The 22,500-nt window shown below is 39.6% G+C and overlaps 2 long non-coding RNA genes across 2 annotated transcripts; both read left to right on the top strand.

The window, feature by feature from the left end:
* Positions 1-4,141: 4,141 nt before the first annotated feature.
* LOC133554226 (uncharacterized) lies at positions 4,142-9,099 on the top strand. The gene is made up of 4 exons (XR_009807079.1): positions 4,142-4,273; positions 6,609-6,637; positions 8,838-8,919; positions 8,986-9,099. It is a non-coding gene; the product is annotated as an uncharacterized LOC133554226 (long non-coding RNA).
* A 117-nt stretch (positions 9,100-9,216) lies between these two features.
* LOC133554227 (uncharacterized) lies at positions 9,217-9,646 on the top strand. The gene is made up of 3 exons (XR_009807080.1): positions 9,217-9,290; positions 9,356-9,429; positions 9,494-9,646. It is a non-coding gene; the product is annotated as an uncharacterized LOC133554227 (long non-coding RNA).
* Positions 9,647-22,500: the final 12,854 nt, after the last annotated feature.

Here is a 22,500-nt window from a genome sequence, read left to right on the forward strand (position 1 = left end):
GTGTGTGTTTACTAGCACTTGCCCCTTTAGGGGTCGCGGGGGGTGTTGGGGCCTATCTCAGCTGCATTCGGGCGGAAGGCGGGGCACACCCTGGACAAGTCGCCTCCTCATCACTGGGCCAACACAGATAGACAGACAACATTCACCCTCACATTCACACACTAGGGACCATTTAGTGTTGCCAATCAACCTATCCCCAGGCGCATGTCTTTGGGGGTGGGAGGGAGCCAGAGTACCCGGAGGGAACCCACGCAGTCACGGGGAGAACATGCAAACTCCACACCTGAAAGATCCTGAGCCCGGGATTTAACTCAGGACTACTCAGTTTTGTGAGGCTGTTACGTTCCACGTAGTGGTGGTTTGTTGTTTGTGTTTCTTCTTCTTTCGTTTGAACAGGTCACACTCAACCACGACCTCTGCTGCCAATCAACCGGTTTCTGTTCCCAGCTGTTCCTCATTTCACCTGGTGATCAACCAGCCAATCCCGGTCCACCATTCATCCTCCTGTGCTGCTTTAAATCACCTGCTCACCACTGGCCAGGGGAATTCTTTTCTGACATGCCGTCTGGAGTTCTGAGAGACCCTACTTTGTCTTTGGCGACACTTTTTTTCTCTTCAGTTTTTTTTGGACCCCACCTTTGTGAGTATCTGCAGCCTAGTCTTGGGAACGGTTAGACAGAGGCCTCTATACATAATACACGTAGAATAAATGTTTGTGGATAGAGACACCAGGCTTAGTGGTCACTGTCACCCTTGTATGTTTTGGACCCCCTCTTTGGTTAGAGTAGTTAGGTAGGTTTTTGGTTTTGCTAATTAAATAGCTTTAGTTAGTCAGCTTACCTTTCTTTTCTAGAGGTGTATTTTGGTATGTTTTGTTCATTTCTTAGACAGCACCAGTAGTCCCAAGCTCGGCTAGCAGTGTGTCCTTGTTGTACCCGCCCCACCACCTGGTCACTTTTCAATACACTAGTTTTTGTTTTCAATTCTTGGCTTCAGTGTCTTTAATTTACAACTCATTTGATTTATACACTTTTATGTTGCGTTCCCCTATGATCCCTAGACTTCGAGCCATCTGGAACGTAACATAAATTGGGGGCTCGTCCGGGATTTGAACCTGGGACCTCTCGCACCCGAAGCGAGAATCATACGACTAGACCAAATTAGGGTGAATTTTTTTTCTTTTTCTTTTTAATCTTGGATATAGCAACTTGTTTGAATTAACAATTGTGTTCATTCTTGTTGGTGGGCGTGTTACGTTCCACGTAGTGGTGGTTTGTTGTTTGTGTTTCTTCTTCTTTCGTTTGAACAGGTCACACTGAACCACGACCTCTGCTGCCAATCAACCGGTGTCTGTTCCCAGCTGTTCCTCATTTCACCTGGTGATCAACCAGCCAATCCCGGTCCACCATTCATCCTCCTGTGCTGCTTTAAATCACCTGCTCACCACTGGCCAGGGGAATTCTTTTTCTGACATGCCGTCTGGAGTTCTGAGAGACCCTACTTTGTCTTTGGCGACACTTTTTTTCTCTTCAGTTTTTTTTGGACCCCACCTTTGTGAGTATCTGCAGCCTAGTCTTGGGAAAGGTTAGACAGAGGCCTCTATACATTACACACGTAGGATAAATGTTTGTGGATAGAGACACCAGGCTTAGTGGTGACTGTCACCCTTGTATGTTTTGAAGCCCCTCTTTGGTTAGAGTAGTTAGGTAGGTTTTTGGTTTATGCTAATTAAATAGCTTTAGTTAGTCAGCTTACCTTTCTTTTCTAGAGGTGTATGTTGGTATGTTTTGTTCATTTCTTAGACAGCACCAGTAGTCCCAAGTTAGGCTAGCAGTGTGTCCTTGTTGTACCCGCCCCACCACCTGGTCACTTTTCAATACTCTAGTTTTTGTTTTCAATTCTTGGCTTCAGTGTCTTTAATTTACAACTCATTTGATTTATACACTTTTATGTTGCGTTCCCCTATGATCCCTAGACTTTGACCCATCTGAAACGTAACATAAATTGGGGGCTCGTCCGGGATTTGAACCCGGGACCTCTCGCACCCAAAGCGAGAATCATACGACTAGACCAAATTAGGTGAATTTTTTTTCTTTTTCTTTTTAACCTTGAATATAGCAACTTGTTTGAATGAACAATTGTGTTCATTCTTGTTGGTGGGCGTGTTACGTTCCACGTAGTGGTGGTTTGTTGTTTGTGTTTCTTCTTCTTTCGTTTGAACAGGTCACACTGAACCACGACCTCTGCTGCCAATCAACCGGTTTCTGTTCCCAGCTGTTCCTCATTTCAACTGGTGATCAACCAGCCAATCCCGGTCCACCATTCATCCTCCTGTGCTGCTTTAAATCACCTGCTCACCACTGGCCAGGGGAATTATTTTTCTGACATGCTCTCTGGAGTTCTGAGAGACCCTACTTTGTCTTTGGCGACACTTTTTTTCTCTTCAGTTTTTTTTGGACCCCACCTTTGTGAGTATCTGGAGCCTAGTCTTAGGAAAGGTTAGACAGAGGCCTCTATACATTACACACGTAGGATAAATGTTTGTGGATAGAGACACCAGGCTTAGTGGTGACTGTCACCCTTGTATGTTTTGGACCCCCTCTTTGGTTAGAGTAGTTAGGTAGGTTTTTGGTTTATGCTAATTAAATAGCTTTAGTTAGTCAGCTTACCTTTCTTTTCTAGAGGTGTATTTTGGTATGTTTTGTTCATTTCTTAGACAGCACCAGTAGTCCCAAGCTAGGCTAGCATTGTGTCCTTGTTGTACCCGCCCCACCACCTGGTCACTTTTCAATACACTAGTTTTTGTTTTCAATTCTTGGCTTCAGTGTCTTTAATTTACAACTCATTTGATTTATACACTTTTATGTTGCATTCCCCTATGATCCCTAGACTTCGAGCCATCTGGAACGTAACAGAGGCACATTCACTAACCCCTCTACCACTGTGCAAACTGAAATAATGACAGAAGTAAATAAAGATAAATGTGAAAACTGTGCAAGATGGCACCTAATGGACATAAGAAATAAATGCATTTTTTCTTCAATATAGATAAAAATAGTGTTAATGTATAAAATGTAGTCTTGTACATACAGGTAGGTCTGCACGATTATAGCCAAAATTATATATATATATATATATATATATATATATATATATATATATATATATATATATATATATGTATATATGTATATGTATATATGTATATATATATATACATACACACATACTATATATACATACACACATACTATATATACATACATACATACATATATATACACACATATATATATATATATATATATATATACATGTATATTTATATACACATAGGTGTATGTATGTATATACAGTGCGTATATACACACTGTATATGCTGTATATATACGATTATCTTTATTTTTTAATTAGAATGCAAGAGTTGCAGAAATGTTCTTTTTTTTGGGAGGGGGGCGGTGTGATGTAAGACAATGTCACTGTATAATGAATGCGTGTAGGCAAGAAATACTGATTTATTTAAAATAAAAACAGACTACGAACAGAAAAACTTGCACGAGGCACTAAAGGCAAAACAAAACTACTAGCATGGCAGCTAGAGGAGCAAAGGCTTAGCGCGGAAGCTAGCAAGTACAGATCAGGAATCGGAGTCCTCACCGTTGTGAAACACAAACTAGGAAGCAAGCTCGAATCAACTGAAAAGGCAGGCTTAAATAAGGGCAGTGATTACCAAAAACAGGTGTGCGTCTGGAAACCGCGGCAGGTGAAAATAGTACGTTAACATGTTGACAGAACAAACAAGGAAGTGCAACCAGGAACTAAGGCAAACATTAGCAGAACATAATACAAAACCTGAACATGATATGATCCGGGCAGTGGATCATAACAGTCACACACCTGGACTGTCCTTCGTCAAAATCAGAACAGAAAATAAATAAGTGACAGCTATTTTCACAATTCAACTACACTTTTATTATTATTAAGTTAGTTCATAAGTAACATTTGATAATTATTAGAGTATGTGCACACTTTGAGCACACATGCACGCAATCAGAAAACCACAAGAATTTGGGCGTGGACACCATATAAAAAGAGGCCTATTTACCTCTTCCACTATAAAACAAGCTGTAACAGGTTTTTATGGTTGATTTTTTTTTTTAATCTCTTCTACTATGAAAGGAGCTTCAAAACATTTTTTTTCTTTACCTGTTCCACTATAAAAGGAGCTGTAAGAAGGTTTGTCTCCCAACTTTTGTCTGCGCCTTGTAAACAGGTAAAGTAACTTTCATTTATTTAAAAGAAGATGAAAATGCATATTTTATTTTACATATTTGATTTGGCCTGTTCTAAAAATAGCTCAAATAGCAGCACTTACCAGTGAGCCACCTCTATTTTTGAAATTGTTTTTATTTACTAGCAAGCTGATCTCGCTTTGCTCGACATTTTTAATTCTAAAAGAGACAAAACTCAAATAGAATTTGAAAATCCCAAAAAATATTTTAAAGACTTGGTCTTCACTTGTTTAAATAAATTCATGTATTTTTTTTTACTTTGCTTCTTATTACTTTTAGAAAAACAATTTTAGGGAAAAAATACAACCTTAAAAATTATTTTAGGATTTTTAAACACATACTTTTTTACATATTAAATTCATTCCTATTCTTTCCTGACAATTTAAATCAATGTTCAAAAATTTTTGGTAAAGAATAATAAATACATTTTAATTTAATTCTTCATTTTAGTTTCTGTTTTTTCGACAAAAAAAAATTTTGAAATATTTCTTCAAAACTTATTATGATTAAAATTTAAAAAAAATATTCTGGCAAATCTAGAAAATCTGTAGAATCAAATTTAAAAATATATTTCAAAGTCTTTTGAATTTCTTTTAAAATTTTTGTTCTGGAAAATCTAGAACAAATAATGATTTCACTTGTTTAAAGAAATTATTTTTTTTTTTTACTTTGCGTCTTATAACTTTTAGAAAGACAATTTTAGGGAAAAAATACAACCTTAAAAATTATTTTAGGATTTTTAAACCCATACTTTTTTACCTTTTAAATTCCTTCTTCTTCTTTCCTGACAATTAAAATCAAAGTTCAATTAAATGTATTGTTTTATTGTAAAGAATAATACATACATTCTAATTTAATTCTTAATTTTAGCTACTGCTTTTTCAACGAAGAATATTTGTGAAATATTTCTTCAAACTTATTATGATTAAAATTCCCAAAAAATATTCTGGCAAATCTCCAAAATATATAGAATAAGATTTAAATCTTATTTCAAAGTCTTTTGAATTCCTTTTAAAAATTTTGTTCTGGAAAATCTAGAAGAAATGATTATTTGTCTTTGTTAAAAATATAGCTTGGTCCAATTTGTTATATATTCTAACAAAGTGCAGATCGGATTTTAATCTATTTAAAACATGTCATCAAAAATATATATTTGTGAGAAATCATTAAATATAATGAGTGTTTCCACAATGATAAATATCATTAATTATTGATAATAAAATAGAGATAAAGGTAAATTGAGCAAATTGGCTAATTCTGGCAATTCATTTAAGTGTGTATCAAACTGGTAGCCCTTGGCGATAATCAGTACCCAAGAAGTAGCTCTTGGTTTCAAAAAGGTTGGTGACCCCTGATATAGACCTTGCGAATTGTTTGCAAAATGTTTCCACATTTTTATATATCCAAGGTACATTGTGGGTCGCTTATCTGCCTGGATGTGAATATATAAATAGATATATGTAGATGTGGGAAAAATCATAAGACTACTTCATCTCTACAGAACTGTTTCATGAGGGGATCCCTCAATCATCAGGATATTTTAATGGAAGCATTCACATACAATGGTTTATATAGGGCACAGAGTGGGTGGGTACAGGCAGGCGTAGGGTGTGGTGATTGGCTCATGTGTTACCTAGGAGGTGCTTCCGTCTGTGGCGGCATGTTGAAATGATTTCACTGCGCTTGTTGAGGGATGACAAGTCTGGATGATATACAATAAGCAGTTTCTCTTTCAAGCATAGGTTGCATCTTTTATTACCACTGTTGTAAGGTGTGCTGGATGCAATAGTTCGCCATGTTATTGAATATTCAACATTATTGTCTTTGAGGTTCCAAATGTGCTTGCTGAGTTCTGTAGAATTCCGCAAAGTCTGGTTTCTAAAGGAGGCCTTGTGATGATTCCATCTGGTTTTAAACGCTCCTTCGGTTAATCCTACGTACGTGTCGGATGTGTTGATGTCCTTGCGTGTTACCTTTGCTTGGTAAACGACTGATGTTTGTAAGCACCCCCCGTTGAGAGGGCAATCAGGTTTCTTGCGACAGTTACATTCCTACATATATATATATATAAATATATATATATATATATATATATATATATATATATAAATATAAAAGTTTGGGGACCCCTAGATATAAAATGATGTTTTAGGTGGGTTGTGTAGTTGTATGTTGACTGTGGTGGGTTGTGTAGCAGCTGTGTTGTGATACATTCAATGGGAGGGACAACCGTAATCTGATTTTGTTGTATTTTTTGAAATGCATGTCATTAGAATGCCTTAAAAATATATATATATTTTTTCTAATCACATTCAGGAAGCCAAAGGACAAAGATCTGGAAGATGGTAGGTAGAAATCATGTCATTTTAGTACAATAATTTAACAAAAATATTGTCTACTGCCTTCCCACATTACATTAGAGTTTGGACTTTTCCAGTCTTTGGTGTCATTTCCTGTCCCGTGCTCTTATTTTGGCAGTATTTCCTGTTTGGTCCCTGTGTATCGCAGCACCCTCACTCTCTGTTTCCTGTCCTGCCGCCACACCTGTGCCTCACTTATTTAATACTTGTCTAAAGTAATGTGTTCTCTTGGATTATCCATCAATCATGTATACACCCAAATTAATAACACCATTTATTTGATCCGGTCAAGATGAGTGCCTTCTGGCAAATTCTCCTCCCAAAATACACCCTGACTGGACTTTATGTAAAACTGTGACCAACGTTTGATCAAATAAATGGCGTACCTGTAAGAAAAAAATACATTTTAAAAAGTTAGATGCTGGCTTTTCAACATTGCGCCTAGAACAATCCGGATGGTTCTTTTCCTTTTTGTTCCGGAGGACACCACGTCCACAGTTTCCAAAAAAAAAACATTTGAAATGTGGACTAGTCAGACCACAGAACACTTTTTCCACTGTGCATCAGTCCATCTTGGATGAGCTCGGGCCCACCGAAGCCGGTGGCGTTTCTGGGTGTTGTTGATAAATGGCTTCGGCTTTGCATAGTAGAGTTTTAACTTGCGCTTACAGATGTAGCGACAAAACTGTAATTACTGACAGTGGTTTTCTGAAATGTTCCTGAGCCCATGTGGTGTAATCCTTTACAGGGATCGAAGGTCACGGGCATTCAATGTTAGTTTTCCGCCTCACCGCTTACGTGCGGTGATTTCTTCCGATTCTCTGAACCTTTCGATGATGGTGAAATCCCTAAATTCCTTGCAATAACTCGTTGAGAAATGTTTCTTAAACTGTTCGACAACTTGCTCACACATTTGTTCACAAACGTGGCGACCCTCGCCTCGTTCCTTTTTTGTGAATGACTGAGCATTTCACGGACGCTGCTTTTATACCCAATCACGGCACCCACCTGTTCCCAATTAGCCTGTCCGCCTGGTGGGATGTTCCAAATAAGTGTTTGATGAGCATTCCTCAACTTTATCAGTGATTTTTTTGCTTTTTTTTTTTTTAAACATGTTGCAGCCATCAAATTCCAAATGAGCTGTCCATTCAATTGAATATAGGTTGAAAAGGATTGGCAAATCTTTGTATTGTATTTGTGACGGCGTAGCGCAGTGGGAGAGTGGCCGTGCGCAACCCGAGGGTGACTGGTTCAAATCCCACCTAGAACCAACCTCGTCACGTCCGTTGTGTCCTGAGCAAGACACTTCACCCTTGCTCCTGATGGGTGCTGGTTGGCGCCTTGCATGGCAGCTCCCTCCATCAGTGTGTGAATGGGTAAATGTGGAAGTAGTGTCAAAGCGCTTTGAGTACTTTGAAGGTAGAAAAGCGCTATACAAGTACAACCCATTTATTTATTTATTTATTATTTGTGGTGGGCGTGGCCCGCGCACCTGCAGCGAAGCGGGGTTGTGGCAGGACCGGCTTCGAGATTGGCGACAGGTGAGTGGATGACACAGCCGGAAGTGTTTGTCTAATCACCTGTCGGTCTGTTAAAGGTAGCAGTCGGGAAGGAGAGAGGAGAGCTGGAGCACACTCGCAACAGACAATCGCTGAAAAGCACAGAAAAGACTTTCCTTATTTTACTTTCAAGGAAGTCTTTTGTGCCGTCGCCGCTCCTGCTGCTCGCTCCTCCGTGTCGCTCGGTTGGCCGCGTCTCCGTCGTGCTTGCTCTTCTCTTTGCTTCTGCTCCTCGTTCCTCCTTTTTTCCCTGATCTTTCCTCCTTCTCCCCTTTTATACATCACAAGGAGATAGGTTAATTGTGTCCCGGTGTGCGAGCCACGCCCCGCCTCTCCGCTCAGCCGTATTCTCCGCCTCCTCTCCGCCATCTTGGGCCGGGCTCAAGCGTGCCCCGCCGCTCTGTCAGACCGTCGGCTGCGCCTCTCCACAGAATTCTGTTTTTTACTCACCATTTCCACAACGTGCCGACGTCACTTGTTTTGGGTTTCGTCGTACCTTCTCCCTGGTTCCTCGCAATAACAACCTCTGCTTGCACGTCGCCTACCTTCCCTGCACCCCGGGTGAAGGCCAGCATCGTCATCAGTGGTGGCAATTGGTACTATTTTTATGTCTTTCCCGTCCGCAGGCGTTACGGGGCGCGGCTCAAATGGACGAGGACCTCCGGGCCACGGTCCAGGACTCTTTCGGAACCACCGGCAGCGTGATAAGTGAGTGTACAAGCGTCTTTATTGACATGCGTCATGAAAGCAAACGTCTGCACTTCTCTCTTGTAGTGAAGGTGGACGTTGCCCAGAACCACGTGGTCCTGGACGGGTACTATAAGGAAAGTAGGGGGGTGCAAAAAAAAAAAATGTTGAATGTTTAAACGTGGCATTCACAGACTGGAAGTGAAAGGCAAATTACCAGCAGAGGAGCCCAGATATCCTCAGTCTATGATTTTATGCAAAGTCAGCACTTTTTTTTTTTACGCTATTCTTCCTTGACTGTTTCCTTTTTTTTTTTTTTTTTACGATCATTCTCTACTATTATCAACATGACAACTTCGACTACCCGTGTTTGCTGTTTGTGGAGGGATCTGGTGAGTGTTTCTCCGCCGCACGTTCCTCCCACACCACCCCGTCCTGATCGGTCTCCTTTGGCCAGGGCGCGACGTGAGAGAAAAGATGACGTATGCGGCCTGCTTGGACCCCCTGTTCAAAGCTACCAAGGCGCAAAGGGTACCGACCACGTTGAACGTGCACATCGCCAACACACTGATTTTTTTTCTTCTTCCCTTCTCAGATGCTGCGGGTTGAAAAAGTGGAAGAGATTACGGCGGAAACATTTGCAAAGGCTTTCCGTTAATAATTCATCGCAGTTCGTAAATTCTGTCCATTTGACTGCCATTGATTGGATGGATCCGAGATTAAATATGTCTGCTACTCTGGAACCAAAGGACGTGTTGTTCTTTGTGGAAAGCAGTGATTTATTTTTAGGGACCGAATGTCCCTTTGGGACAGAGGACCCTATTGAATTTCTAAGGTTTTATTATTACTCTTTATTATACCGCCGCCTCTATGAGCTGTAATTTGACCCTTTTAACATGCTTCAAAACTCACCAAATTTTACACACATATCAGGACTGGCGAAAATTGCCATTTAATAAAAAACAACAACCCAAAACTAAAAATTGCGCTCTAGCGCCCCCTAGGAAAAAACACAAACAAAACATATTGTAACTTCCGTTAGGAATGTCGTACAGACATGAAACGAAAACCTCCATGTAGGTCTGACTTAGACCGAGATTTCATAAAGTAACCTCCTTCAGCAAAAATCAACAGGAAGTTGGCAAAAAAAACCTTGAAAACAAAAGTTTCCTAAAAAATGTAATTTTTGCCTCTATGAGCTGTAATTTGACCCTTTTAACATGCTTCAAAACTCACCAAATTTTACACACATATCAGGACTGGCGAAAATTGCCATTTAATAAAAAACAACAACCCAAAACTAAAAATTGCGCTCTAGCGCCCCCTAGGAAAAAACACAAACAAAACATATTGTAACTTCCGTTAGGAATGTCGTACAGACATGAAACGAAAACCTCCATGTAGGTCTGACTTAGACCGAGATTTCATAAAGTAACCTCCTTCAGCAAAAATCAACAGGAAGTTGGCAAAAAAAACCTTGAAAACAAAAGTTTCCTAAAAAATGTAATTTTTGCCTCTTTGAGCTGTGATTTGACCCCTTTAACATGCTTCAAAACTCACCAAATTTTACATACACATCAGGACTGGCAAAAATAGCCATTTAATGAAAAATAAAAACTCAAAATTGCGCTCTAGCGCCCCCTAGGAAAAAACACAGACATAACTGCTTGAAACCTCCGTTAGGAATGTCGTAGAGACAATAAACAAAAACCTCTATGTAGGTCCAACTTAGACCTAGATTTCATACACTGACTTTGTTCAGCAAAAATCAACAGGAGGTTGGCAAAAAACCCTTCAAAACAAAAGTTTCCTAAAAAATGTAATTTTTGCCTCTTTGAGCTGTAATTTGACCCCTTTAACGTGCTTCAAAACTCACCAAATTTTACACACACATCAGGAATTGCAAAAATTGCCATTTAATAATAAAAACAACCCAAAACTAAAAAATTGCGCTCTAGCGCCCCCTAGGAAAAAATACAGACACAACTGCTTGTAGCTTCTGTCAGGAATGTCGTAGAGACATGAAACAAAAACGTCTATGTAGGTTCAACTTAGACTTAGATTTCATAAAATAACATCCTTCAGCAAAATACAACAGGAAGTTGGCAAAAAACCCTTCAAAACAAAAGTTTCCTAAAAAATGTCATTTTTGCCTCCTTGAGCTGTAATTTGACCCCTTTAACATGCTTCAAAACTCACCAAATTTTACACACACATCAGGACTGGCAAAAATTGCCATTTAATAAAAAACAACAACCCAAAACTCATAACTGCGCTCTAGCGCCCCCTAGGAAAAAACACAGACAAAACATTGTGTAACTTCCGTTAGAAATGTCGTACGGACATGAAACAAAAACCTCCATGTAGGTCCAACTTAGACCTAGATTTCATAAAATAACATCCCTCAGCAAAAATCAACAGGAAGTTGGCAAAAAAAACCCTTCAAAACAAAAGTTTCCTAAAAAATGTAATTTTTGCCTCTTTGAGCTGTGATTTGACCCCTTTAACATGCTTCAAAACTCACCAAATTTTACACACACATCAGGACTGGCAAAAATTGCCATTTAATAAAAAATAAAAACTCAAAATTGCGCTCTAGAACCCCCTAGGAAAAAACACTGACACAACTGCTTGTAACTTCCGTTAGGAATGTCGTAGAGACGCTAAAAAAAAAACTCTATGTAGGTCGAACTTAGACCTAGATTTCATAAAATAATATTCTTCAGCAAAAATCAACAGGAAGTTGGCTAAAAACCCTTCAAAACAAAAGTTTCCTAAAATATTCATTTTTGCCTCTTTGACTGTAATTTGACCCCTTTAACATGCTTCAAAACTCACCAAATTTTACACACACATCAGGACTGGCAAAAATTACCATTTAATAATAAAAACAACCCACAACTAAAATTTGCGCTCTAGCACCCCCTAGGAAAAAATACAGACACAACTGCTTGTAGCTTCTGTTAGGAATGTCGTAGAGACATGAAACAAAAACGTCTATGTAGGTTCAACTTAGACCTAGATTTCATAAAATAACATCCTTCAGCAAAATGCAACAGGATGTTGGCAAAAAATCCTTCAAAACAAAAGTTTCCTAAAAAATGTCATTTTTGCCTCCTTGAGCTGTAATTTGACCCCTTTAACATGCTTCGAAACTCACCAAATTTTACACACACATCAGGACTAGCAAAAATTGCCATTTAATAAAAAAAACCTACCCAAAACTCAAAATTGCGCTCTAGCTCCCCCTAGGAAAAAACACAGACATAACTGCTTGTAACTTCCGTTAGGAATGTCGTAGAGACATTAAACAAAAACCTCTATGTAGGTCCAACTTAGACCTAGATTTCATACACTGACTTTGTTCAGCAAAAATCAACAGGAAGTTGGCAAAAAACCCTTCAAAACAAAAGTTTCCTAAAAATTTTTATTTTTGCCTTTTCTGAGCTGTGATTTGACCCCTTTAACATGCTTCAAAACTCAACTAATTTTACACACACATCAGGACTGGCAAAAATTTACATTTAATAAAAAACAACAACCCAAAACTAAAAATTGCGCTCTAGCGCCCCCTAGGAGAAAACACAAACAAAACACCTTGTAACTTCCGTTAGGAATGTCGTACAGACATGAAACAAAAATCTCTATTTAGGTCCAACTTAGACCTAGATTTCATAAATTAACATCCTTCAGCAAAAATCAACAGGAAGTTGGCAAAAAAAACCCCTTCAAAACAAAAGTTTCCTAAATAATATAATTTTTGCCTCTTTGAGCTGTGATTTGACCCCTTTAACATGCTTCAAAACTCACCAAATTTTACACACACATCAGGACTGGCAAAAATTGCCATTTAATAAAAAATAAAAAATAAAAACTCAAAATTGCGCTCTCGCGCCCCCTAGGAAAAAACACAGACACAGCTCTTTGTAACCTCCGTTAGGAATGTCGTAGAGACATGAAACAAAAACCTCTATGTAGGTCCAACTTAGACCTAGATTTCATACACTGACTTTGTTCAGCAAAAATCAACAGGATGTTGGCAAAAAACCCTTCAAAACAAAAGTTTCCTAAAAAATGTAATTTTTGCCTTTTCTGAGCTGTGATTTGACCCCTTTAACATGCTTCAAAACCCACCAAATTTTACACACACATCAGGACTGGCAAAAATTGCCATTTAATAAAAAATAAAACCCCAAAATTGCGCTCTACCGCCCCCTAGGAAAAAACACGGACACAACTGCTTGTAACCTCCGTTAGGAATGTCGTAGAGACATTAAACAAAAACCTCTATGTAGGTCCAACTTAGACCTAGATTTCATACACTGACTTTGTTCAGCAAAAATCAACAGGAAGTTGGCAAATAACCCTTCAAAACAAAAGTTTCCTAAAAAATGTAATTATTGCCTCTTTGAGCTGTAATTTGACCCCTTTAACATGCTTCAAAACTCACCAAATTCTACACACACATCAGGACTGGCAAAAATGTCCATTTAATAAAAAACAACAACCCAAAACTAAAAATTGCGCTCCAGCGCCCCCTAGGAAAAAACACAGACCAAACATCTTGTAACTTCCGTTAGGAATGTCGTACAGACATGAAACAAAAACCTCTATGTAGGTCCGACTTAGACCTAGATTTCATGAATTAATATCCTTCAGCAAAAATCAACAAGAAGTTGGCAAAAAAAACCTTCAAAACAAAAGTTTGCTAAAAAATTTAATTTTTGCCTCTTTGAGCTGTAATTTGACCCCTTTAACACGCTTCAAAACTCACCAAATTTTACACATACATTAGGACTGGCAAAAATTGCCATTTGATAAAAAACAACATCCCAAAACTCAAAATTGCGCTCTAACGCCCCCTAGGAAAAAACACAGAACAAACATCTTGTAACTTCCCTTAGGAGTGTTGTAGAGACATGAAACAAACACCTCTATGTAGGTCCGACTTAGACCTAGATTTCATTATGTAACATCTTTCCGCAAAAATCAACAGGAAGTTGGCAAAAAACCCTTCAAAACAAAAGTTTCCTAAAAAATTTCATTTTTGCCTCTTTGAGCTGTAATTTGACCCCTTTAATATGCTTCAAAACTCACCAAATTCTACACACACATCAGGACTGGAAAAAAATTTCCATTTAATAAAAAACAACAACTCAAAACTAAAAATTGCGCTCTAGCGCCCCCTAGGAAAAAACACAGACCAAACATCTTGTAACTTCCGTTAGGAATGTCGTAGGGACATGAAACAAAAACCTCTATGTAGGTCCGACTTAGACCTAGATTTCATTGTGCAACATCTTTCCGCAAAAATCAACAGGAAGTTGGCAAAAAACCCTTCAAAACAAAAGTTTCCTAAAAAAAAATAATTTTTGCCTCTTTGAGCTGTAATTTCACCCCCTTAACATGCTTCAAAACTCACCAAATTTTACACACACATCAGGACTGGCAAAAATTTCCATTTAATAAAAAAATAACAACCCAAAACTAAAAATTGCGCTCCAGCGCCCCCTAGGAAAAAACACAGACCAAACATCTTGTAACTTCCGTTAGGAATGTCGTAGAGACATGAAACAAAAACCTCTATGTAGGTCCGACTTAGACCTAGATTTCATGAATTAACATCCTTCAGCAAAAATCAACAAGAAGTTGGCAAAAAAAACCTTCAAAACAAAAGTTTCCTAAAAAATTTAATTTTTGCCTCTTTGAGCTGTAATTTGACCCCTTTAACACGCTTCAAAACTCACCAAATTTTACACATACATTAGGACTGGCAAAAATTGCCATTTGATAAAAAACAACATCCCAAAACTCAAAATTGCGCTCTAGCGCCCCCTAGGAAAAAACACAGAACAAACATCTTGTAACTTCCCTTAGGAGTGTTGTAGAGACATGAAACAAACACCTCTATGTAGGTCCGACTTAGACCTAGATTTCATTATGTAACATCTTTCCGCAAAAATCAACAGGAAGTTGGCAAAAAACCCTTCAAAACAAAAGTTTCCTAAAAAATTTCATTTTTGCCTCTTTGAGCTGTAATTTGACCCCTTTAACATGCTTCAAAACTCACCAAATTCTACACACACATCAGGACTGGAAAAAAATTTCCATTTAATAAAAAACAACAACTCAAAACTAAAAATTGCGCTCTAGCGCCCCCTAGGAAAAAACACAGACCAAACATCTTGTAACTTCCGTTAGGAATGTCGTAGGGACATGAAACAAAAACCTCTATGTAGGTCCGACTTAGACCTAGATTTCATTATGTAACATCTTTCCGCAAAAATCAACAGGAAGTTGGCAAAAAACCCTTCAAAACAAAAGTTTCCTTTAAAAAAATAATTTTTGCCTCTTTGAGCTGTAATTTCACCCCCTTAACATGCTTCAAAACTCACCAAATTTTACACACACATCAGGACTGGCAAAAATTGCCATTTGATACAAAAACAACAACCCAAAACTCAAAATTGCGCTCTAGCGCCCCCTAGGAAAAAACACAGACCAAACATCTTGTAACTTCTGTTAGGAGTGTCGTACAGACATTAAACAAAAACCTCTAAGTAGGTCTGATACACAGGCGAGCGGTCCATCCTGGGTCCCGACTCTGGACAAGCGGTCCATCCTGGGTCCCGACTCAGGACAGCCAGCACCTCATCCATGACCACCGGACCGGACCCCCTCCAGCGGGACAGAGGAGAAAAAGAAAAGAAACGGCAGATCAACTGGTCCAAAAAGTGATTATCAGACTGCGTGGTCGGTAGTAGTGGGTCTCAGTAGGCCTTTAAGGGGTTTTGTATATGCCGTATATATGCACATTTTCCGGGTGCGGGTTTGTTTGTTTTTTAAAGCCGGAAAAAAAAAATCTCCCAATTGTCGGGCGAATGAAGGCACACTTCACACTAACGACACTGTCTGCCAGCCCAACAACATCCGCCGTCATTTCCACGTAAACGAGGATCCACTCTCAGGACACTCGAAAGCGCTTACCTCGTTGTCCTAAATGTGAACGAATACGTTTTTTGGTTTTTTTTGCAGCAGGATCACAGGAATGTTGTGGAAACAAGCTCAAGTGGGCCACATCAGGGGTGTCCAAAGTGCGGCCATGTGTTCATGTTTCCTTTTTGTCATGTTTGGTTTTGTTTTTTGGACAATCGTTTCCTATGTTTGCTTTATCGCTACTCATTAGCTTGTCTTCAAGTCACGCCCCTGTCCTCAGTTCTCACACCTGTTGTTAATTATCACTGGTATTATTTCAACCTGTAGTTGCCGAGGCGTTCAGTCTGGCAACTTTACATATACCGTATCCCGATTCATGCCAAGCCATGCTCTTCGTTTTGTCCATGCCACGTAAGTTTTGGTTATTTATGCCCCAGTGCAAGTTTTGGTTTCATGTCTATATTTTGTAGCTTTTGTGCTTGTCTTTTGTTTTTTCATTAGTCAAGTTTGTTCTCCGCCCTAGTGCGCGCCTTTTGTTTCACTTCCTTTGTTTATCCTTTTGTCAAGCATGTACTCACATTCATGTCTCGCTCGTGCCAACTATCCTTTGCGTTGGGAAAACAGACTATCTCCAAGTCATAGTCCAAGTCCTGACAATTTGCGGCCCGCAGCTAATGGTTTACATTCTGAAAAAATGGCAAAATTGATAGTATTGCAAAAATAAAAAATAAAAACATTTACAAAAAAAAAGTGGAATGAGGTGAAATCTAATGAGAAAAAGTAGCAATGTTTTATTTTCCTTTTGTCTTTATTTTCTTTTTTTCCATTGCTCCAAAAAAAAAAAGGACAAAAAAATAGATGTTATAATGAATTATTACTTAAAAAATATCACTTTAAAAGGTTTTATGTGGAAAAAATATTGCATATGTTGTGTGGTTGCCATGTAAAAACATCAAAGTTTTGACAAAAGAGCATAAAACAAACAAAATAATAGTTCAAACTTAAAATCGACAGATATATCGGAAGTTAAACTTGAAATTTAAGTGTTAAAAGTAAAAAAAAAAATAATAATAAAAATGCATCACTTTATGAGTGGGGAACCTTTCGCATCTCAAATATATTTGGTAGGATTTTATTTAATAATTAATAATTAAAATCAATGGTGTCCTGCATTATTGATCTTTGAGGGCTTTAATTGCAAAATAAAGGAACTCTCCTGAAGGACTCAATAAAATATTATCCATCTATCTAAATACTGCATATTTCAGTTTTACTATAAAAAACAAAGTTGTCTTTGACAGAAAAGGCATAAAACCCCATTTGTTTTATTCTATATCAACCTCAAGTTTATATAGAGATTTACTGTAAGCATTAAATAAAAATTAATAATAATAATTTGACTTTTAGTGATTGAGACCCTCTATGCTCGCCCTAAGGATAGCAACAAAAAAAAATCCATATATTTTGTTACGGTTTGAAAATTAAAAATATCACACTTTTCCGTGTGCGGCCCTCTGTGGAAAAAGTTTGGACACCCCTGGCCTACATTCAAGCGGGCCTCGTTAAGGAAGACAACGAAAAGGAAAGTTTTGAAGGGAAAATGTTTAAACCAGCAAGAGGAGACAGGCCGGTACCTCGGTTGCCATGGTTACGGTCCTATATTAGCTATAGTACGTGTTTGGTTGCGAACAACATGAAGTGGTTTGGTCTTATAAGTAAGCTGGTTCTGGTGACCCCGCCCCCTCCCCCAGCGGACCAATGAGCAGCCTCGGTGTCCCGCCTCATTTGCATGCGCGGATGAAATAACTTTAAAAACCGCGCCGCGTAAAAATAATGATCTTTTAAACCAGGGATCCATCCATCCATCCATCCATCTTCTTCCGCTTATTTGTGGTCGGGTCGCGGGGGCAGCAGCCTAAGCAGGGAAGCCCAGACGTCCCTCTCCCCAGCCTGTTAAAGTTAATTAATGTCGCATTAATTGTGTAGGGAGGCGGAATAATCAGGCAATTTAACGTGTTTGTGAAGTGAATTGTATTTATATAGCGTTTTTCTCTAGTGACTCAAGCGCTTTTACATAGTGAAACCAATATTTAAGTTGCATTTAAACCAGTGTGGGTGGCACCGGGTAAAGTGTCTTGCCCGAGGACACAAGGGCAGTGACTTGGATGGCGGAAGCGGGGATCGTACCTGGAACCCTCAGGTTGCTGGCACGGCCACGCTACCAACCGAGCTATACCGCCCCGGACTATAAAATCCTTTCGTGTACTCAAAAAGCCGGCGCGCCTAATGTACGGAATGATTTTGGTTGCGCTTACCGACCTCGGAGCTATTTAATTTGGTATATGTTGCAATGATGAGTGCTACCAGTAGATGGCAGTCGCACATAAGAGATACGTGTAGCCTGCAATATGATGGCAGTCACACATGAGAGATATGTGTAGCCTGCAATATTATGGCAGTTAGACATAAGAGTAGATGTAGACTGCAATATGATGGCAGTCGCACATAAGAGATACGTACAGACTGCAATATGGTGGCAGCTGCACATAAGAGATACGTGTGGACTGCAATATGATGGCAGTTAGACATAAGAGTAGGTGTAGACTGTAATATGATGGAAGTCACACATAAGAGATACGTGTAGCCTGCAATATTATGGCAGTTAGACATAAGAGTAGATGTAGACTGCAATATGATGGCAGTCGCACATAAGAGATACGTACAGACTGCAATATGGTGGCAGCTGCACATAAGAGATACGTGTGGACTGCAATATGATGGCAGTTAGACATAAGAGTAGGTATAGACTGCAATATGATGGAAGTCACACATAAGAGATATGTGTAGCCTGCGATATTATGGCAGTTAGACATAAGAGTAGGTGTAGACTACAATATGATGGCATTCACACATAAGAGTAGGTGTAGACTGCAATATGATGGCAGTCACACATAAGAGTAGGTGTAGACTGCAATATGATGGCAGTCACACATAAGAGTAGGTGTAGACTGCAATATGATGGAAGTCACACATAAGAGATACGTGTAGCCTGCAATATTATGGCAGTTAGACATAAGAGTAGGTGTAGACTACAATATGATGGCAGTCACACATAAGAGTAGGTGTAGACTGCAATATGATGGCAGTCACACATAAGAGATACGTGTAGCCTGCAATATTATGGCAGTTAGACATAGAGTAGGTGTAGACTGCAATATGATGGCAGTCACACATAAAATCAGGTGTAGACTGCAATATGATGGCAGTCACACATAAGAGATACGTATAGACTGCAATATGATGGCAGTCACACATAAGAGATACGTGTAGCCTGCAATATTATGGCAGTCACACATAAGAGTAGGTGTAGACTGCAATATGATGGTAGTTAGACATAAGAGTAGGTGTAGACTGCAAAATGATGGAAGTCACACATAAGAGATACGTGTAGACTGCAATATGATGGCAGTCTCACATAAGAGTAGGTGTAGACTGCAATATGATGGCAGCCGCAAATAAGAGTAAGCGTAGACTAAAATATGATGGCAGTCACACATAAAAGTAGGTGTAGACTGCAATATGATGGCAGTCACACATAAGAGTAGGTGTAGACTGCAATATGATGGCAGTTGCACATAAGAGCAGGTGTAGACTGCAATATGATGGCAGTCGCACATAAGAGTAGGTGTGGACTGCAATACGACTCAAGTAAACAACACCAAAATGTTCTATGTACCTTTGAGACTTTAACAGTATATGACCTGACCTGTCTTACTCCGGATAAACGCCTGGTACTCTCTACATTTAAGTTAGACCAATCGCTTCCATAACTCGACTTCCGCCCTCCTTCCGGAAGGTCGTATAGAACTGTCTCACACACCTGGGATAACGACGTGCCGGTAAACACTAAAAAACCCTCTCCGACGACGAGCCCTAAAAAAATTTTTTTAAAAAAGACACTGGAGACAAAAGTGCGGCGCTCTAACCTCTCCCCGCCCGCCTTATCTCGCTGCAACCCTGATCCTTGTCCCCGCCTGTTGCCATGGCGATGCACTGAGCCCCCCCCCCCCGCGAGACAACACCAGTTAGCCGTAAATTGACTACAAACACACGCACACACACAGGAGTGCTTCGCTTTATGAGGTGTTTTTTTTTTGTTTTTTTTTTACTAACCTGACTGACACGTCGGAAGCTTTCTTCGACGGCAAAGAACAACCTACAAACAAATATAGATGTAGTCATAGTAGTATGGACTAGATACGCTCTTCTACTTGGTATCATTACAGTGGATGTCAGGTGTAGATCCACCCATGGCGTTGGTTTACATCGTGATGCCGGTGAGCTATTGTATCCTCCTACGGTGTGTAGAGAAGCATGTTTAGCTATTCCTCGTCCTGCAGTGATAAGGATACTTGTAAGAAACGTACTTTATTTTGTCGCCATGAGGGCGTTTCTCTGTGATTATATCACCTTTATATTTAATTTTTAGGCCAAAATGCGTCCGTTCTCCCTTTTCCGTCTACACACGGTGTCTGTTTGTAAGTACTCGGTGATTTGGGCTGCCGAACACGCTCCTCTGCTCATTAAAACCAGCAATGTCACAACGTGCCTTACACATCTGTGAAGGCACCATTAATGCTGAAAGGTACATACAGGTTTTGGAGCAACATATGTTGCCATCCGAGCAATGTTATCATGGCCGCCCCTGCTTATTTCAGCAAGACAATGCCAAGCCGTGTAATACATCAAAGTAAGATGACCGGACGACTTCAATCAATCAATAAATCAATGTTTATTTATACAGCCCTAAATCACAAATGTCTCAAAGGTCTGTACAAACCACAACGACTTCCGCGGTAGAGCCCACATAAGGGCAAGGAAAAACTCACACCCAGTGGGACGCCAGTTACAATGATGACTATGAGAACCTTGGAGAGGACCTCATATGTAGGCAACCCCCCCTCCCTCTAGGAGACCGAAAGCAATGGATGTCGAGCGGGTCTAACATGATACTGTGAAAGTTCAATCCATAGTGGATCCAAGACAGCAGCGAGAATCCCGTCCACAGGAAACCATCCCAAGCGGAGTCGGATCAGCATCGTAGAGATGTCCCCAACAGATACACAGGCAAGCGGTCCATCCTGGGTCCCGACGAGCGGTCCATCCTGGGTCCCGACTCTGGACAGCCAGTATTTCATCCATGGTCATCGGACCGGACCCCCTCCACAAGAAAAAGAAAAGAAGCGGCAGATCAACTGGTTAAAAAGGAGGTCTATTTAAAGGCTAGAGTATACAGATGAGTTTTAAGGTGAGACTTAAATGCTTAAAACTCTACTATGCAAAACGAAAAGCCATTTATCAACAACACCCAGAAACTTCTCCGGCTTGGCTGGGCCCGAGCTCATCCAAGATGGACTGATGCAAAGTGGTAAAAGTGTTCTGCGGTCCGACCAGTCCACATTTCAAATGTTTTTTGGGGGGAAAATGTGGACGTGGTGTCCTCCGGAACAAAAAGGAAAAGAACCATCCGGATTGTTCTAGGCACATTGTTGAAAAGCCAGCATCTGTGATGGGGTAACTTTTTAAAATGTAGTTTTTTCTTACAGATACGCCATTTATTTGCTCAAAACTTGGTAACAGTTTTACATAAAGTCCAGTCTGGGTGTATTTTGGGAGTAGAATTTGCCAGAAGGCACTCATCTTGACCGGATCAAATAAATGGTGTTTTTAATTTGGGTGTATACATGATTGATGGATAATCCAAGAGAAAACATTACTTTAGACAAGTATTAAATAAGTGAGGCACAGGTGTGGCGGCAGGATTGAAAACATGGAGTGAGGGTGCTGCGATACACAAGGACCAAACAGGAAATACCGACAAAATAAGAGCACGGGACAGGAAATGACACCAATGACCAAAATAGTCCAAACTGTAATGTAATGTGGGAAGGCAGTAGAAAATATTTTTGTTAAATTATTGTACTAAAATGACATGATTTCTACCTACCATCTTCCAGATCTTTGTATATATATATGTATAGATATACAGTGGGCCAAAAAAAGTATTTAGTCAGCCCAGCGATTGTGCAAGTTCTCCCACTTAAAATGATGACAGAGGTCTGTAATTTTCATCATAGGTACACTTCAACTGTGAGAGGCAGAATGTGAAGAAAAAATCCAAGAATTCACATTGTAGGAATTTTAAAGAATTTATTTGTAAAATTTGGTGGAAAATAAGTATTTGGTCAACCATTCAGAGCTCTCACTGATGGAAGGAGGTTTTGGCTGAAAATCTCACGATACATGGCCCCATTCATTCTTTCCTGAACACGGATCAATCGTCCAGTCCCCTTAGCAGAAAAACAGCCCCAAATTATGATGTTTCCACCCCCATGCTTCACAGTAGGTGTGGTGTTCTTGGGATGCAACTCAGTATTCTTCTTCCTCCAAACACGACAAGTTGAGTGTATACTAAAAAGTTCTATTTTGGTTTCATCTGACCACATGACATTCGCCCAATCCTCTGCTGTATCATTCATGTATCCATTTTGGTATAAACTCAACTCGTGGTGTTTGGAGGAAGAAGAATACTGAGTCAAATGAGCCTCCCCGTCACCATGGCAATGACTCGGCTAACTGCTGGCTGCGGTGCGGTGAGACCGTATT

This window comes from Nerophis ophidion, linkage group LG06 (genome assembly GCF_033978795.1).
Source record: "Nerophis ophidion isolate RoL-2023_Sa linkage group LG06, RoL_Noph_v1.0, whole genome shotgun sequence".
Lineage (NCBI taxonomy): Eukaryota > Metazoa > Chordata > Actinopteri > Syngnathiformes > Syngnathidae > Nerophis > Nerophis ophidion.